The 19719-nt window shown below is 38.4% G+C and overlaps 1 long non-coding RNA gene across 1 annotated transcript; it reads left to right on the top strand.

Moving 5' to 3' along the window:
* Window positions 1-4537: 4537 nt before the first annotated feature.
* LOC127309441 (uncharacterized) lies at window positions 4538-6414 on the top strand. Its single transcript, XR_011746668.1, has 5 exons — window positions 4538-4840; window positions 4994-5237; window positions 5343-5498; window positions 5948-6012; window positions 6172-6414. It is a non-coding gene; the product is annotated as an uncharacterized lncRNA (long non-coding RNA).
* The last annotated feature ends 13305 nt before the right edge of the window (window positions 6415-19719 follow it).

The raw sequence follows: 19719 nt of genomic DNA, 5'->3' as shown, positions 1-19719 counted from the left end.
CCTGCATCCTTCTTAGTCACTCTAAAATGAATTTTTTAAGAGGTTTTTGAAATTTCCATGTTTAATTTGAAACCCAAAACCACTTCTCTTCATGATTGACTTCATAAGACAGAGTTTAGGGTTAGGGGTAGATACGTATATACATGATTTTTTCTGGTTTGAATATGTCTAGATATTTTGTTTATCAACTTTAATGCTTTACTATATGATCGACATAAGAATGCTATGTGCTTTGGTTTTTCATTATTTTGATTTTTTATGAATTTTTATGCCCATTTGAATCTTGGTCAAATCCTAGGTTTGACAATGATTTAAACAAGTTTAAAACATGAATATGAAAATTAAGCGTCTATCCTTCTTAAGTCACTCCAAAATGTAACTCTTGGGAGGGTTTTTGAAATTTCCATGTTTGAAACCAAAAACCACTTCTCTTCATGCATGCTTGACTTCATAAGACAGAGTTTAGGGTTAGGGGTAGATATATACATGATTTTCTAGTCTGAATATGTCTAGACCTTGTTTATCAACTTGAATGCTTACTATATATATGACATAAGAATGCTATGTCCTTTGTTTTTTCATTCTTTTGATTTTTTCCTGAAATTTTATGCCCATTTGAATCTTTTGGTCAAATCCTAGGTTTGACCAAGATTTAAACAAGTTTAAAACATGAAAATGAAAAGGGAAGCCCGCATCCTTCTTAGTCACTCTAAAATGAATTTTTTAAGAGGTTTTTGAAATTTCCATGTTTAATTTGAAACCCAAAACCACTTCTCTTCATGATTGACTTCATAAGACAGAGTTTAGGGTTAGGGGTAGATACGTACATACATGATTTTTTCTGGTTTGAATATGTCTAGACATTTGTTTATCAACTTTAATGCTTTACTATATGATCGACATAAGAATGCTATGTGCTTTGGTTTTTCATTCTTTTGATTTTTTATGAATTTTTATGCCCATTTGAATCTTGGTCAAATCCTAGGTTTGACAATGATTTAAACAAGTTTAAAACATGAATATGAAAATTAAGCATCTATCCTTCTTAAGTCACTCCAAAATGTAACTCTTGGGAGGGTTTTTGAAATTTCCATGTTTGAAACCAAAAACCACTTCTCTTCATGCATGCTTGACTTCATAAGACAGAGTTTAGGGTTAGGGGTAGATATATGTTACAAGTTGAAAGCAACCGCTGAAACTTAATCTTCCTTTGTGTTGCTTCAATACCTTTACTTTAATTTATTGCTTTATGAGTTAACTCTTATGCAAGACTTATTGATGCTTGTCTTGAAGTATTGTTCATGAAAAGTCTTTGCTATATGATTAATTTGTTTACTCATGTCATATACATTGTTTTGATTGCTGCATTCACTACATATGCTTTACAATAGTATGATCAAGGTTATGATGGCATGTCACTCCAGAAATTATCTTTGTTTATCGTTTACCTGCGCAGGACGAGCAGGAACTACTCGATACAAGGTTTAGGCTAGCAAGGCTATTTGAAACAAACACAAGGATGAACTGGTGCAGCAAAACTCACATAAAAGACATATTGTAAACATTATAAGACTCTACACCGTCTTCCTTGTTGTTCAAACTCAATACTAGAAATTATCTAGACCTTAGAGAGACCAAATATGCAAACCAAATTTTAGCATGCTCTATGTATTTCTTCATTAATGGGTGCAAAGTATATGATGCAAGAGCTTAATCATGAGCACAACAATTGCCAAGTATCACATTATCCAAGACATTTTTAGCAATTACTACATGTAGCATTTTCCAATTCCAACCATATAACAATTTAACGAAGAAGAAACTTCGCCATGAATATTATGAGTAGAGCCTAAGGACATACTTGTCCATATGCAATAGCGGAGCGTGTCTCTCTCCCACACAAAGAATGCTAGGATCCATTTTATTCAAACAAAACAAAAAACAAACCGATGCTCCAAGCAAAGCACATAAGATGTGATGGAATAAAAATATAGTTTCAGGGGAGGAACCTGATAATGTTGTCGATGAAGAAGGGGATGCCTTGGGCATCCCCAAGCTTAGACGCTTGAGTCTTCTTGATATATGCAGGGGTGAACCACCGGGGCATCCCCAAGCTTAGAGCTTTCACTCTCCTTGATCATGTTGTATCATCTCCCTAGTTTGCTTTATTTACTACTGCTAAAATGGGTACTCCTGAAAATACTAAGTTGTGTGACTTCACAACCACAAATAATAATGATTTCTTATGCACGCCTATTGCTCCACCTGCTACTACAGCAGAATTCTTTGAAATTAAACCTGCTTTACTGAATCTTGTTATGCGAGAGCAATTTTATTGTGTTAGTTCTGATGATGCTGCTGCCCATCTCAATAATTTTGTTGAATTGTGTGAAATGCAAAAGTATAAAGATGTAGATGGTGACATATAAAATTAAAATTGTTCCCTTTCTCATTAAGAGGTAGAGCTAAAGATTGGTTGCTACCTCTGCCTAAGAATAGTATTGATTCATGGACTAAATGCAAGGATGCTTTTATTGGTAGATATTATCCCCCTGCTAAAATTATATCTTTGAGGAGTAGCATAATGAATTTTAAACAATTGGATACTGAACATGTTGCACAAGCATGGGAAAGAATGAAATCTTTGGTTAAAAATTGCCCAACCCATGGACTGACTACTTGGATGATCATCCAAACCTTTTAACTAAGCTTGGGGATGCTGATACGTCTCCGACGTATCGATAATTTCTTATGTTCCATGCCACATTATTGATGATATCTACATGTTTTATGCACACTTTATGTCATATTCGTGCATTTTCTGGAACTAACCTATTAACAAGATGCCGAAGTGCCGGTTGCTGTTTTCTGGTGTTTTTGGTTTCAGAAATCCTAGTAAGGAAATATTCTCGAAATTGGACGAAATCAACGCCCAGGGTCTTATTTTGCCACGAAGCTTCCAGAAGACCGGAGAGTCAACGAAGTGGGGCCACGAGGCGGCCAGACCACAGGGCGGCGCGGCCCAGGTCATGGCCGCGCGGCCCTATCATCTGGGCCCCTCGTGACGCCCCTTGACCTGCCCTTCCGCCTACAAATAGCCTTCGTCGCGAAACCCCCAGTACCGAGAGCCACGATACGGAAAACCTTCCAGAGACGCCGCCGCCGCCAATCCCATCTCGGGGGATTCAGGAGATCGCCTCCGGCACCCTGCCGGAGAGGGGAATCATCTCCCGGAGGACTCTACGCCGCCATGGTCGCCTCCGGAGTGATGAGTGAGTAGTCTACCCCTGGACTATGGGTCCATAGCTGTAGCTAGATGTTTGTCTTCTCCTCATTGTGCTTAATTGAGAATGCTTACTATATGACATAAGAAGACTATGTGTGCCTTGGTTTTTCATTCTTTGATTTTTTTTAAATTCTTATGCCCATTTGAATCTTGGCCAAATCCTAGGTTTGACCATGGTTTAAACAAATTTAAATCACGAATATAAAAATTAAGCATCTATCCTTCTTATTAGTCACTCCAAAATGTAAATCTTGGGAGGGTTCTTGAAATTTGCATGTTTGAAACCAAAAACCACTTCTCTTCATGCATGCTTGACTTCATAAGACAGCGTTTAGGGTTAGGGGTAGATATATACATGATTTTCTAGTTTGAATATGTCTAGACCTTGTTTATCAACTTGAATGCTTACTATATATATGACATAAGAATGCTATGTCCTTTGTTTTTTCATTCTTTTGATTTTTTCCTGAAATTTTATGCCCATTTGAATCTTGTCAAATCCTAGGTTTGACCAGGATAATTTAAACAAGTTTAAAACATGAAAATGAAAAGGGAAGCTTGTATCCTTCTTAGTCACTCTAAAATGAAGTTTTGGGAGGTTTTTGAAATTTCCATGTTTGAAACCCAAAACCACTTCTCTTCATGCTTGACTTCATAAACATGAAAATGAAGACTTTTGCTAACGGAGGGAGTAAGCACTCTAGCTATGAAAAGTACCAAACGATGCATACCAAAATGATTTTTTTAGAGGAATACTAGTTCGGATTATATATTTTTATATTAGCAGGCCAAATCGAACCCCGTAGTTGGATTTTCAGAAATTGATCCGTAGTCACTACAAGAGGACTCCCCATTAAGCAACATATACTTTGCAACCAATTAAATATATGTTGCAGTTTTTTTGGTAGATACGCATATATGTGTTGCCGACTGCATCCGTTTTCCGTTATACAAGGAAGGATAAAATGAGTAGGAGTGTGGCAACCTTTATTAACGAAAAATAATTTTGAATAGTTTTTCCCTTAAAATCTAAAAATAATTTTGCAAGGTCGATAGAGATTCTCAAAGAAATAATTGGCGCTAAACAATAGTATGTATCTTCACGGATGGAATCACATTTCGTAAGCGCGGGGCCTGAAAAAATTCAACCTGGTGGCGGTTTCTACTCGCGCTCGCGCATAGTTGAAAATTTTGTTGTTCTCTACAAGTAGGCCCATGGAGTAGCCAATCTGTCATCCACTTCCGTGTTGACGCCGTCCCTGCATGAACTGTGCGCTTCACCACCGACCCATGATCTATCCTTATCCCCTCTTACCAGTTCATCCTCACCACCGTTCCGATCTCCGATCGGTTCCGGCTGCAGCCTCCACCACATTAGACCTTAGATCTAGACTCCCCACAATCTCCCCAGTTCACCTGCAGTTTTGTGCAGCCGCCATCTGAAACACAGCCGCTACCTAACCCTAGATTGCTAACCATTTGATAGCGCAGAAGCTCCCGCAGCCGCTGGGCCGCTTTGACCGCCTTCCTTGAGTTTTCATGCATCGGAGCCAGGTAGGTGGATTTCGTGTCGATCCGGTAGCAGGAGTATAAAGATTCGCATCAGGCATCAGCCTTCGTCAACGAGATCTCGATCTCCCTCTTGGTCGATCTCTATTCCTCATCCCCACGCCGTTTTTTTCTCACTTGGATCTGCGCATATGACAGGTCCATGACCCATGTTGAGGTCTTTACCAACGTTCATTCTGCTGGGTGGGGAGCGAAGTCCTTGGCGTTTACAGGTTTTGGTGAGCTTCGTCTCTTTCTCGTCTCTGTCCTGTGCCCATGCTGGTGTATTTTTGCAGTGATGCGTTTGATGTTTCTTTTACTGCGGTGGATGTACACAGGAAATGAACAAAATTGAGCCTGGAACCTGGATGATTCGTCGAGGACGAGCTGACACCTATGACTAGTGAGCTCCATTCTCCTCATCTTCTTTCTTCATCATTATTTTTGTCTTTATTTTCATATTGGTCGGTAGTCATTGATCCCTGGTTGCTTTTTGTCGACAAGGCAGGGATCGGAACCTAGAAAGCAATTATGTGGCGAGGTCTGGTGGGTGAGGATTTGCAAGGTGCACTCATTGTTTCCTTTTACTGCAGGTGGCTGTTGTCACGAACACCACACAAGTGGGGAATAAGCACTTCGTCAGGGAAAACGTACAGCCATACAGGTACTCGGTAGACAACACATGTCATACTTCAGAGAAAACTCCCATTGCAAGAAGCCAAATTAAAGTACTTTCATCTATTTTGATGCGGTTTCAGTTAGCTTCATATTGAATATACGTTTATGAGAATTGAAAGTAAAATAATTTTTTATAACACCATGTTATTTATGATCATATACTAGGTGGAAAATAACGTGTTAGGTACTTCATTATTTTATCAAGGAATAGTCGTTTGCGGTAATTCATCCTAGTTATGAAATCAATACTTCTATCTGTTTATTTCAGAGCTCGAGCTGCAATAATCAACGCATAGTAAGATTATTGCAGTTAAACATAACAAGCTGCTACAACTTTGTCATAAATAGTCTACCTATATATGCATAAATTAAAAGATTTATAATGTTTGGTACCTTGTATAGTTATTTATTACCTAAACTCCATTGTATGTTCAGAACGTTATATGATTGGTATGAAGACATGGATGCTGAAAACGATCAGATTTCCATATGATTTTCTGGTAAATATTTCATTCCTGAAGTTAATAGCATTGGGCCAGTTTATTCATCATTTTCTCTCCATTTGATTTTCTTTGTTTTGTGCAATTAAGAGTTGAATTTAGTATACCATTCCAACTTTTGCCACTTAGATACTAAAATAGAAATTTTGTTTATTGCAGGACAAAAATTATGTTGAGTACAAGACCAGAAGACCAGGAAGGACTTACAATATTTGGATATAAGCTATGAACATATCTGAAGTCAGAATATTAGTAGAATTATATATAGGAGTCGTTAGATTGTCATATTTTGAATCAAGATTGTAAGCTGTGTGTACTCTTCGGATAAGTCTCATGTATTTTGATAGTAGTTCGAATAATATAAATTGAATCGTTTTGTCACCTAATTCATTTTTTATTCTATGATTTTTGCGTGTTGTGAACTATATTCTCTCGTCGAGGAAAAAGATGAAGCGCTCGAACAATGCAGTCCAACAAATAATATTTACATTAAAATAAAAAAGCTTATTTATTTTGAAATAAAAGGTTCAGCCATTGTATGTTGTCTACCAACGCATACAATTGTTCTTGGAACTCCGTTGTTAGTCTGCAACGCTTTATCTATTGGTTACCAACAGGTCTATATGCGTTGCATTATGTGCTAGCAACGCCCAAAAACGCAACGCATTATTATCCGTTGGTAGAGTCCCTAGCAACGCCTAAATGGGTATTTAGATACGCATAAATGTGTTGCTGTAGGCAAGGTCTTCTTGTAGTGAGTACTGGGCAAAACCCTAGTTTAGCTTATTTAATAATAGATTCGTAGGTCGATTTTTTACGTTATTATTATTATTACTAGGCAGCACATGTGTTTGCCCGTCCAGTGAAACTCTTTCATTTCATTTTTCTTTTCCGCAAGGTCGGGAGTCGGAGGAAGAGGGATCACACGGGAGGAGACGAAGGGAGAGCAGTCACGGGGCCCCACTTATTTATGGTTTCTAGATTTTTTCGGGTGATGCTGACTGTTGTGTAGGGTTGTCAGTGCACAGGGGGTGCGAGCGAGCGAGGCCGAGAATGAGAGAGAGATTTTTTTTAGAGGGACAACCGAACGATCCTGAAGGACCCAGATTTTCCAATACGCATCAGAGCACAGTTTACAGTAGGACACAAAATAAACAGGAAATTACGTCTAAATCCCTAAGATTTACATGGTAGACCCCAGGCTGAAGGCAAGAAATGCGATCGGGTCCTTAACAGCCACCGTCCGGATTGATCCTCGTCGGAGCCGGGCACGAACAACTTGGCGCGACCAAATCGGCATGGCTACAGAGCCTGCACACCATGGCCTCCGAGCTGAGCTAGAAACGCCCTGCCAAAACCGGCAGCCAACGGAGGTGGATAATTGGAGAGATGGAGAGAGAGAGAGAGTCTTGATGCCTCTCTCTTGACAAAGAAGATGGCTGGGAGTTTGCCTACCTAGCGTACGTGACTTGTGCTCACTGAAGTGTGGGACCTCACGCATGGGAACCACACGTAAGTGACAGACTTGTTTCTCTAATAACTCGGGTGATTATTATATTGTATTAGTACATAGATTCCTATGGATCCTTCTTAGTCACTCCAAAATGAAGCTCTTGGGAGGGTTTTTGAAATTTCCATGTTCGAAACCAAAAACCACATATCTTCATGCTTGACTTCGTGAAACAGAGTTTAGGGTTAGGGGGAAGATACATGATTTTTCTTGTTTGGATATGTCTAGACCTTGTTTATCAACTTAATTGAATGCTTACTATATGACATAAGAAGACCTTGGTTTTTCATTTATTTTTTTTTTGAATTTTTATGCCCATTTGAATCTTTTGGTCAAATCCTAGGTTTAACCAAGATTTAAACAAGTTTAAGACATGAAAATGAAAAGGGAAGCATGCATCCTTCTTAGTCACTCTAAAATGAATTTTTTAAGAGGTTTTTGAAATTTCCATGTTTAATTTGAAACCCAAAACCACTTCTCTTCATGATTGACTTCATAAGACAGAGTTTAGGGTTAGGGGTAGATACGTACATACATGATTTTTTCTGGTTTGAATATGTCTAGACATTTTGTTTATCAACTTTAATGCTTTACTATATGATCGACATAAGAATGCTATGTGCTTTGGTTTTTCATTCTTTTGATTTTTTATGAATTTTTATGCCCATTTGAATCTTGGTCAAATCCTAGGTTTGACAATGATTTAAACAAGTTTAAAACATGAATATGAAAATTAAGCATCTATCCTTCTTAAGTCACTCCAAAATGTAACTCTTGGGAGGGTTTTTGAAATTTCCATGTTTGAAACCAAAAATCACTTCTCTTCATGCATGCTTGACTTCATAAGACAGAGTTTAGGGTTAGGGGTAGATATATACATGATTTTCTAGTCTGAATATGTCTAGACCTTGTTTATCAACTTGAATGCTTACTATATATATGACATAAGAATGCTACGTCATTTGTTTTTTCATTCTTTTGATTTTTTCCTGAAATTTTATGCACATTTGAATCTTTTGGTCAAATCCTAGGTTTGACCAAGATTTAAACAAGTTTAAAACATGAAAATGAAAAGGGAAGCCTGCATCCTTCTTAGTCACTCTAAAATTAATTTAATTGAGAATGCTTACTATATGACATAAGAAGACTATGTGTGCCTTGGTTTTTCATTTTTTGATTTTTTTTAAATTCTTATGCCCATTTGAATCTTGGCCAAATCCTAGGTTTGACCATGGTTTAAACAAATTTAGATCACGAATATGAAAATTAAGCATCTATCCTTCTTATTAGTCACTCCAAAATGTAAATCTTGGGAGGGTTCTTGAAATTTGCATGTTTGAAACAAAAACCACTTCTCTTCATGCATGCTTGACTTCATAAGACAGAGTTTAGGGTTAGGGGTAGATATATACATGATTTTCTAGTTTGAATATGTCTAGACCTTGTTTATCAACTTGAATGCTTACTATATATATGACATAAGAATGCTATGTCCTTTGTTTTTTCATTCTTTTGATTTTTTCCTGAAATTTTATGCCCATATGAATCTTTTGGTCAAATCCTAGGTTTGACCAAGATTTAAACAAGTTTAAAACATGAAAATGAAAAGGGAAGCCTGCATCCTTCTTAGTCACTCTAAAATGAATTTTTTAAGAGGTTTTTGAAATTTCCATGTTTAATTTGAAACCCAAAACCACTTCTCTTCATGATTGACTTCATAAGACAGAGTTTAGGGTTAGGGGTAGATACCTACATACATGATTTTTTCTGGTTTGAATATGTCTAGACATTTTGTTTATCAACTTTAATGCTTTACTATATGCATGATCGACATAAGAGTGCTATGTGCTTTGGTTTTTCATTCTTTTGATTTTTTATGAATTTTTATGCCCATTTGAATCTTGGTCAAATCCTAGGTTTGACAATGATTTAAACAAGTTTAAAACATGAATATGAAAATTAAGCATCTATCCTTCTTAAGTCACTCCAAAATGTAACTCTTGGGAGAGTTTTTGAAATTTCCATGTTTGAAACCAAAAACCACTTCTCTTCATGCATGCTTGACTTCATAAGACAGAGTTTAGGGTTAGGGGTAGATATATACATGATTGTCTAGTCTGAATATGTCTAGACCTTGTTTATCAACTTGAATGCTTACTATATATATGACATAAGAATGCTATGTCCTTAATTTGTTTTTTCATTCTTTTGATTTTTTTCTGAAATTTTATGCCCATTTGAATCTTTTGGTAAAATCCTAGGTTTGACCAAGATTTAAACAAGTTTAAAACATGAAAATGAAAGGGAAGCATGCATCCTTCTTAGTCACTCTAAAATCAACTTAATTGAGAATGCTTACTATATGACATAAGAAGACTATGTGTGCCTTGGTTTTTCATTTGTTCATTTTTTTAAATTCTTATGTCCATTTGAATCTTGGCCAAATCCTAGGTTTGACCATGTTTTAAACAAATTTAAATCACGAATATAAAAATTAAGCATCTATCCTTCTTATTAGTCACTCCAAAATGTAAATCTTGGGAGGGTTCTTGAAATTTGCATGTTTGAAACCAAAAACCACTTCTCTTCATGCATGCTTGACTTCATAAGACAGAGTTTAGGGTTAGGGGTAGATATATACATGATTTTCTAGTTTGAATATGTCTAGACCTTGTTTATCAACTTGAATGCTTACTATATATATGACATAAGAATGCTATGTCCTTTGTTTTTTCATTCTTTTGATTTTTCCTGAAATTTTATGCCCATTTGAATCTTTTGGTCAAATCCTAGGTTTGACCAAGATGTAAACAAGTTTAAAACATGAAAATGAAAAGGGAAGCCTGCATCCTTCTTAGTCACTCTAAAATCAACCTAATTGAGAATGCTTACTATATGACATAAGAAGACAATATGTGCCTTGGTTTTTCATTTTTTGAATTTTTTAAATTCTTATGCCCTTTTGAATCTTGGCCAAATCCTAGGTTTGACCATGGTTTAAACAAATTTAAATCACGAATATAAAAATTAAGCATCTATCCTTATTAGTCACTGATGCGTGTGGTTGGCACGTCCGTTGGGAACCCCAAGAGGAAGGTGTGATGCGCACAGCGGCAAGTTTCCCTCAGTAAGAAACCAAGGTTTAATCGGACCAGTAGGAGTCAAGAAGCACGTTGAAGGTTGATGGCGGCGGGATGTAGTGCAGCGCAACACCAGGGATTCCGGCGCCAACGTGGAACCTGCACAACACAACCAAAGTACTTTGCCCCAACGAAACAGTGAGGTTGTCAATCTCACCGGCTTGCTGTAACAAAGGATTAACCGTATTGTGTGGAAGATGATTGTTTGCAGAAAACAGTAAAACAAGTATTGCAGTAGATTGTATTTCAGTAAAGAGAATTGGACCGGGGTCCACAGTTCACTAGAGGTGTCTCTCCCATAAGACAAACAACATGTTGGGTGAACAAATTACAGTTGGGCAATTGACAAATAAAGAGAGCATGACCATGCACATACATATCATGATGAGTATAGTGAGATTTAATTGGGCATTACGACAAAGTACATAGACCGCCATCCAACTGCATCTATGCCTAAAAAGTCCACCTTCAGGTTATCATCCGAACCCCCTCCAGTATTAAGTTGCAAAGCAACAGACAATTGCATTAAGTATGGTGCGTAATGTAATCAACAACTACATCCTTAGACATAGCATCAATGTTTTATCCCTAGTGGCAACAGCACAACACAACCTTATAAGTTTCTGTCAGTGTCTGTGGTGTCAATGCAGGCATGAACCCTTTATCGATCATAAGTACTCCCTCTTGGAGTTACAAGCATCTTCTTGGCCATATCATCTACTAGTAACTGAGAGCTTGCAAGATCATATACAACACGTAGATATAACTTTGATAATCAACATAACAAGTATTCTCTATTCATCGGATCCCAACAAACGCAACATATAGAATTACAGATAGATGATCTTGATCCTGTTAGGCAGCTCACAAGATCCGACAATGATAGCACAATGGGGAGAAGACAACCATCTAGCTACTGCTATGGACCCATAGTCCAGGGGTAGACTACTCACACATCACACCGGAGGCGACCATGGCGGCGTAGAGTCCTCCGGGAGATGATTCCCCTCTCCGGCAGGGTGCCGGAGGCGATCTCCTGGATCCCCCGAGATGGGATCGGCGTTGGCGGCGTCTCTGGAAGGTTTTCCGTATCGTGGCTCTCTGCATCGGGGGTTTCGTCACGGAGGCTTTAAGTAGGCGGAAGGGCAAGTCAAGAGGCGGCACGGGGCCCAGACCATAGGCCGGCGCGGCCGGGGGTGGGGCCGCGCCGCCTAGGGTTTGGCCACCCCGTGGCCCCTCTTCGCTTTCGTCTTCGGACTTCTGGAAGCTTCGTGGAAAAATAGGCCCTGGGCTTTGATTTCGTCCAATTCCGAGAATATTTCCTTACTAGGATTTCTGAAACCAAAAACAGCAGAACAAAGAATCGGCACTTCGGCATCTTGTTAATAGGTTAGTTCTAGAAAATGCACGAATATGACATAAAGTGTGCATAAAACATGTAGATAACATCAATAATGTGGCATGGAACATAAGAAATTATCGATACGTCGGAGATGTATCAGCATCCCCAAGCTTAGTTCTGCTCGTCCCGAGCAGGTAAAACGATAACACGGATAATTTCTGGAGTGACATGCCATCATAATCTTGATCATACTATTTGTAAAGCATATGTAATGAATGCAGCGATCAAAACAATGTATATGACATGAGTAGACAAGTGAATCATAAAGCAAAGACTTTTCATGAATAGCACTTCAAGACAAGCATCAATAAGTCTTGCATAAGAGTTAACTCATAAAGCAATAATTCAAAGTAAAGGCATTGAAGCAACACAAAAGAAGATTAAGTTTCAGCGGTTGCCTTCAACTTGTAACATGTATATCTCATGGATATTGTCAACATAGAGTAATATAATAGGTGCAATAAGCAAGTATGTAGGAATCAATGCACAGTTCACACAAGTGTTTGCTTCTTTAGGTGGAGAGAAATAGGTGAACTGACTCAACATTGAAAGTAAAAGAATGGTCCTCCATAGAGGAAAAGCATCGATTGCTATATTTGTGCTAGAGCTTTGATTTTGAAAACATGAAACAATTTTGTCAACGGTAGTAATAAAGCATATGCATCATGTAAATTATATCTTATAAGTTGCAAGCCTCATGCATAGTGTACTAATAGTGCCCGCACCTTGTCCTAATTAGCTTGGACTACCTGGATTATCACCGCAATACATATGCTTTAACCAAGTATCACAAAGGGGTACCTCTATGCCGCCTATACAAAGGTCTAAGGAGAAAGCTCGCATTTGGATTTCTCGCTTTTGATTATTCTCAACTTAGACATCCATACCGGGATAACATAGACAACAGATAATGGACTCCTCTTTTAATGCTTTAAGCATTCAACAACAATTAATTCTTTTCTCATTAGAGATTTGAGGATATTTGTCCAAAACTGAAACTTCCACCATGGATCATGGCTTTAGTTAGCGGCCCAATGTTCTTCTCTAACAATATGCATGCTCAAACCATTCAACTCAGTGTAGATCGCCCTTACTTCAGACAAGACGAACATGCATAGCAACTCACATGAAATTCAACAATGAAAAGTTGATGGCGTCCCCAGTAAACATGGTTATCGCACAACAAGCAACTTAATAAGAGATAAAGTGCATAATTACATATTCAATACCACAATAGTTTTTAAGCTATTTGTCCCATGAGCTGTATATTGCAAAGGTGAATGATGGAATTTTAAAGGTAGCACTCAAGCAATTTACTTTGGAATGGCGGAAAATACCATGTAGTAGGTAGGTATGGTGGACACAAATGGCATAGTGGTTGGCTCAAGTATTTTGGATGCATGAGAAGTATTCCCTCTCGATACAAGGTTTAGGCTAGCAAGGCTTATTTGAAACAAATACAAGGATGAACCGGTGCAGCAAAACTCACATAAAAGACATATTGAAAACATTATAAGACTCTACACCGTCTTCCTTGTTGTTCAAACTCAATACTAGAAATTATCTAGACCTTAGAGAAACCAAATATGCAAACCAAATTTTAGCATGCTCTATGTATTTCTTCATTAATGGGTGCAAAGCATATGATACAAGAGCTTAAACATGAGCACAACAATTGCCAAGTATCACATTACCCAAGACATTTATAGCAATTACTACATGTATCATTTTCCAATTCCAACCATATAACAATTTAACGAAGGAGAAACTTCGCCATGAATACTATGAGTAGAAACCAAGGACATACTTGTCCATATGCTACAGCGGAGCGTGTCTCTCTCCCATAAAGTGAATGCTAGGATCCATTTTATTCAAACAAAACAAAAAACAAAAACAAACCGACGCTCCAAGAAAAAGCACATAAGATGTGATGGAATAAAAATGTAGTTTCAGGGGAGGAACCTGATAATGTTGTCGATGAAGAAGGGGATGCCTTGGGCATCCCCAAGCTTAGACGCTTGAGTCTTCTTAATATATGCAGGGGTGAACCACCGGGGCATCCCCAAGCTTAGAGCTTTCACTCTCCTTGATCTTGTTGCATCATACTCCTCTCTTGATCCTTGAAAACTTCCTCCACACCAAACTCGAAACAACTCATTAGAGGGTTAGTGCACAATATAAATTGACATATTCAGAGGTGACACAATCATTCTTAACACTTCTGGACATTGCATAATGCTACTGGACATTAGTGGATCAAAGAAATTCATCCAACATAGCAAAAGAGGCAATGCGAAATAAAAGACAGAATCTGTCAAAACAGAACAGTTCGTATTGACGAATTTTAAAATGGAACCAGACTTGCTCAGATGAAAATGCTCAAATTTAATGAAAGTTGCGTACATATCTGAGGATCATGCACGTAAATTGGCTTAATTTTCTGAGCTACCTACAGGGAGGTGGACCCAGATTCGTGACAGCAAAGAAATCTGGAACTGCGCAGTAATCCAAATCTAGTACTTACTTTTCTATCAACGGCTTAACTTGGCACAACAAAACACAAAACTAAGATAAGGAGAGGTTGCTACAGTAGTAAACAACTTCCAAGACACAAAATAAAAACAAAGTACTGTAGCAAAATAACACATGGGTTATCTCCCAAGAAGTTCTTTCTTTATAGCCATTAAGATGGGCTCAGCAGTTTTGGTGATGCACTCGCAAGAAATAGTATTTGAAGCAAAAGAGAGCATCAAGAGGCAAATTCAAAACAAATTTAAGCCTAACATGCTTCCTATGAAAAGAAATCTTGTACACAAATAAATTCATGAAGAGCAAAGTGACAAGATCAGGAAGATAAAACAAGTGTAGTTTCAAAAATTTCAGCACATAGAGAGGTGTTTTAGTAACATGAAAATTTCTACAACCATATTTTCCTCTCTCATAATAATTTTCAGAGGCATCATGAACAAACTCAATAATATAAGTATCACATAAAGCATTCTTATTCACATGCATAAAAGTATCATTACTCTCCACATAAGCATAATCAATTTTATTAGTTGTAGTGGGAGCAAATTCAACAAAGTAGCTATCATTATTATTCTCATTATCAAATATAGGAGGCATATTGTAATCATAATCAAATTTATCCTCCATAACAGGCGGTACTAAAAGACCAATATCATTATCATAAATAGGAGGCAAAGTATCATCAAAGTAAATTTTCTCCTCAATGCTTGGGGGAATAAAAAGATCATGAAAACCAGCTACCCCAAGCTTAGAACTTTCTATATTATTATCAACAATGGTGTTCAAAGTGTTCATACTAATATTACTACCAGCATGCAAATAAGATTCCATAGGTTTTTTAATTTTTGCATCAAACAATCCATGTTTTAAATCAGGAAATAGAAATAGAAGCTCATTCTTGTCCATTATGCGAAACTAGTGAAATAAAAACATGCATGATATTAAGTAAAGTAAAACTAGCAACTAATTTTTTTTTGTATTTTGATTTAGTGCAGCAAACAAAGTAGTAAATAAAACTAAGCAAGACAAAAAACAAAGTAAAGAGATTGAGAAGTGGAGACTCCCCTTGCAGCGTGTCTTGATCTCCCCGGCAACGGCGCCAGAAATTTGCTTGATGCGTGTGGTTGGCACGTCCGTTGGGAACCCCAAGAGGAAGGTGTGATGTGCACAGCGGCAAGTTTCCCTCAGTAAGAAACCAAGGTTTAATCGGACCAGTAGGAGTCAAGAAGCACGTTGAAGGTTGATGGCGGCGGGATGTAGTGCGGCGCAACACCAGGGATTCCGGCGCCAACGTGGAACCTGCACAACACAACCAAAGTACTTTGCCCCAACGAAACAGTGAGGTTGTCAATCTCACCGGCTTGCTGTAACAAAGGATTAACCGTATTGTGTGGAAGATGATTGTTTGCAGAAAACAGTAAAACAAGTATTGCAGTAGATTGTATTTCAGTAAAGAGAATTGGACCGGGGTCCACAGTTCACTAGAGGTGTCTCTCCCATAAGACAAACAGCATGTTGGGTGAACAAATTACAGTTGGGCAATTGACAAATAAAGAGAGCATGACCATGCACATACATATCATGATGAGTATAGTGAGATTTAATTGGGCATTACGACAAAGTACATAGACCGCCATCCAACTGCATCTATGCCTAAAAAGTCCACCTTCAGGTTATCATCCGAACCCCTCCAGTATTAAGTTGCAAAGCAACAGACAATTGCATTAAGTATGGTGCGTAATGTAATCAACAACTACATCCTTAGACATAGCATCAATGTTTTATCCCTAGTGGCAACAGCACAACACAACCTTAGAACTTTCTCATCCTTTGTCCCAGGTGTCAATGCAGGCATGAACCCACTATCGAGCATAAGTACTCCCTCTTGGAGTTACAAGCATCTACTTGGCCAGAGCATCTACTAGTAACGGAGAGCATGCAAGATCATAAACAACACGTAGATATAACTTTGATAATCAACATAACAAGTATTCTCTATTCATCGGATCCCAACAAACGCAACATATAGAATTACAGATAGATGATCTTGATCATGTTAGGCAGCTCACAAGATCCGACAATGATAGCACAATGGGGAGAAGACAACCATCTAGCTACTGCTATGGACCCATAGTCCAGGGGTAGACTACTCACACATCACACCGGAGGCGACCATGGCGGCATAGAGTCCTCCGGGAGATGATTCCCCTCTCCGGCAGGGTGCCGGAGGCGATCTCCTGGATCCCCCGAGATGGGATCGGCGTTGGCGGCGTCTCTGGAAGGTTTTCCGTATCGTGGCTCTCGGTACTGGGGGTTTCGTCACGGAGGCTTTAAGTAGGCGGAAGGGCAAGTCAAGAGGCGGCACGGGGGGCCCAGACCATAGGCCGGCGCGGCCAGGGGTGGGGCCGCGCCGCCCTAGGGTTTGGCCACCCCGTGGCCCCTCTTCGTTTCGTCTTCGGACTTCTGGAAGCTTCGTGGAAAATAGGCCCCTGGGCTTTGATTTCGTCCAATTCCGAGAATATTTCCTTACTAGGATTTCTGAAACCAAAAGCAGCAGAAAACAGCAACTGGCACTTCGGCATCTTGTTAATAGGTTAGTTCCAGAAAATGCACGAATATGACATAAAGTGTGCATAAAACATGTAGATAACATCAATAATGTGGCATGGAACATAAGAAATTATCGATACGTCGGAGACGTATCAGTCACTCCAAAATGTAAATCTTGGGAGGGTTCTTGAAATTTGCATGTTTGAAACCAAAAACCACTTCTCTTCATGCATGCTTGACTTCATAAGACAGAGTATAGGGTTAGGGGTAGATATACACATGATTTTCTAGTTTGAATATGTCTAGACCTTGTTTATCAACTTGAATGCTTACTATATATATGACATAAGAATGCTATGTCCTTTGTTTTTTCATTCTTTTGATTTTTTCCTGAAATTTTATGCCCATTTGAATCTTTTGGTCAAATCCTAGGTTTGACCAAGATTTAAACAAGTTTAAAACATGAAAATGAAAAGGGAAGCCTGCATCCTTCTTAGTCACTCTAAAATCAACTTAATTGAGAATGCTTACTATATGACATAAGAAGACTATATGTGCCTTGGTTTTTCATTTTTTGATTTTTTTTAATTCTTATGCCCATTTGAATCTTGGCCAAATCCTAGGTTTGACCATGGTTTAAACAAATTTAAATCACGAATATAAAAATTAAGCATCTATCCTTCTTAGTCACTCGAAAATGTAAATCTTGGGAGGGTTCTTGAAATTTGCATGTTTGAAACCAAAAACCACTTCTCTTCATGCATGCTTGACTTCATAAGACAGAGTTTAGGGTTAGGGGTAGATATACACATGATTTTCTAGTTTGAATATGTCTAGACCTTGTTTATCAACTTGAATGCTTACTATATATATATGACATAAGAATGCTATGTCCTTTGTTTTTTCATTCTTTTGATTTTTTCCTAAAATTTTATGCCCATTTGAATATTTTGGTCAAATCCTAGGTTTGACCAAGATTTAAACAAGTTTAAAACATGAAAATGAAAAGGGAAGCCTGCATCCTTCTTAGTCACTCTAAAATCAACCTAATTGAGAAAGCTTACTATATGACATAAGAAGACTATGTGTGCCTTGGTTTTTCATTTTTTGATTTTTTTAAATTATTATGCCCATTTGAATCTTGGCCAAATCCTAGGTTTGACCATGGTTTAAACAAATTTAAATCACGAATATAAAAATTAGGCATCTATCCTTCTTATTAGTCACTCCAAAATGTAAATCTTGGGAGGGTTCTTGAAATTTGCATGTTTGAAACCAAAAACCACTTCTCTTCATGCATGCTTGACTTCATAAGACAGAGTTTAGGGTTAGGGGTAGATATATACATGATTTTCTAGTTTGAATATGTCTAGACCTTGTTTATCAACTTGAATGCTTACTATATATATGACATAAGAATGCTATGTCCTTTGTTTTTTCATTCTTTTGATTTTTTCCTGAAATTTTATGCCCATTTGAATCTTGTCAAATCCTAGGTTTGACCAAGATAATTTAAACAAGTTTAAAACATGAAAATGAAAAGGGAAGCTTGTATCCTTCTTAGTCACTCTAAAATGAAGTTTTGGGAGGTTTTTGAAATTTCCATGTTTGAAACCCAAAACCACTTCTCTTCATGCTTGACTTCATAAACATGAAAATGAAGACTTTTGCTAACGGAGGGAGTAAGCACTCTAGCTATGAAAAGTAAACGATGCATACCAAAATGATTTTTTAGAGGAATACTAGTTCGGATTATATATTTTTATATTAGCAGGCCAAATCGAACCCCGTAGTTGGATTTTCAGAAATTGATCCGTAGTACTGGGCAAAACCCTAGTTTAGCTTATTTAATAATAGATTCGTAGGTCGATTTTTTTACGTTATTATTATTATTACTAGGCAGCACATGTGTTTGCCCGTCCAGTGAAACTCTTTCATTTCATTTTTCTTTTCCGCAAGGTCGGGAGTCGGAGGAAGAGGGATCACACGGGAGGAGACGAAGGGAGAGCAGTCACGGGGCCCCACTTATTTATGGTGTCTAGATTTTTTCGGGTGATGCTTGATCACAGTGTGGTTGTCGATCTTGTGAGGGGTGCGAGCGAGCGAGGCCGAGAATGAGAGAGAGATTTTTTTTAGAGGGACAACCGAACGATCCTGAAGGACCCAGATTTTCCAATACGCATCAGAGCACAGTTTACAGCAGGACACAAAATAAACAGGAAATTACGTCTAAATCCCTAAGATTTACATGGTAGACCCCAGGCTGAAGGCAAGAAATGCGATCGGGTCCTTAACAGCCACCGTCCGGATTGATCCTCGTCGGAGCCGGGCACGAACAACTTGGCGCGACCAAATCGGCATGGCTACAGAGCCTGCACACCATGGCCTCCGAGCTGAGCTAGAAACGCCCTGCCAAAACCGGCAGCCAACGGAGGTGGATAATTGGAGAGATGGAGAGAGAGAGAGAGTCTTGATGCCTCTCTCTTGACAAAGAAGATGGCTGGGAGTTTGCCTACCTAGCGTACGTGACTTGTGCTCACTGAAGTGTGGGACCTCACGCATGGGAACCACACGTA

This window comes from Lolium perenne, chromosome 6 (assembly GCF_019359855.2).
Source record: "Lolium perenne isolate Kyuss_39 chromosome 6, Kyuss_2.0, whole genome shotgun sequence".
Taxonomy (NCBI): domain Eukaryota; kingdom Viridiplantae; phylum Streptophyta; class Magnoliopsida; order Poales; family Poaceae; genus Lolium; species Lolium perenne.
This window is presented reverse-complemented; position numbering and strand designations above follow the sequence as displayed.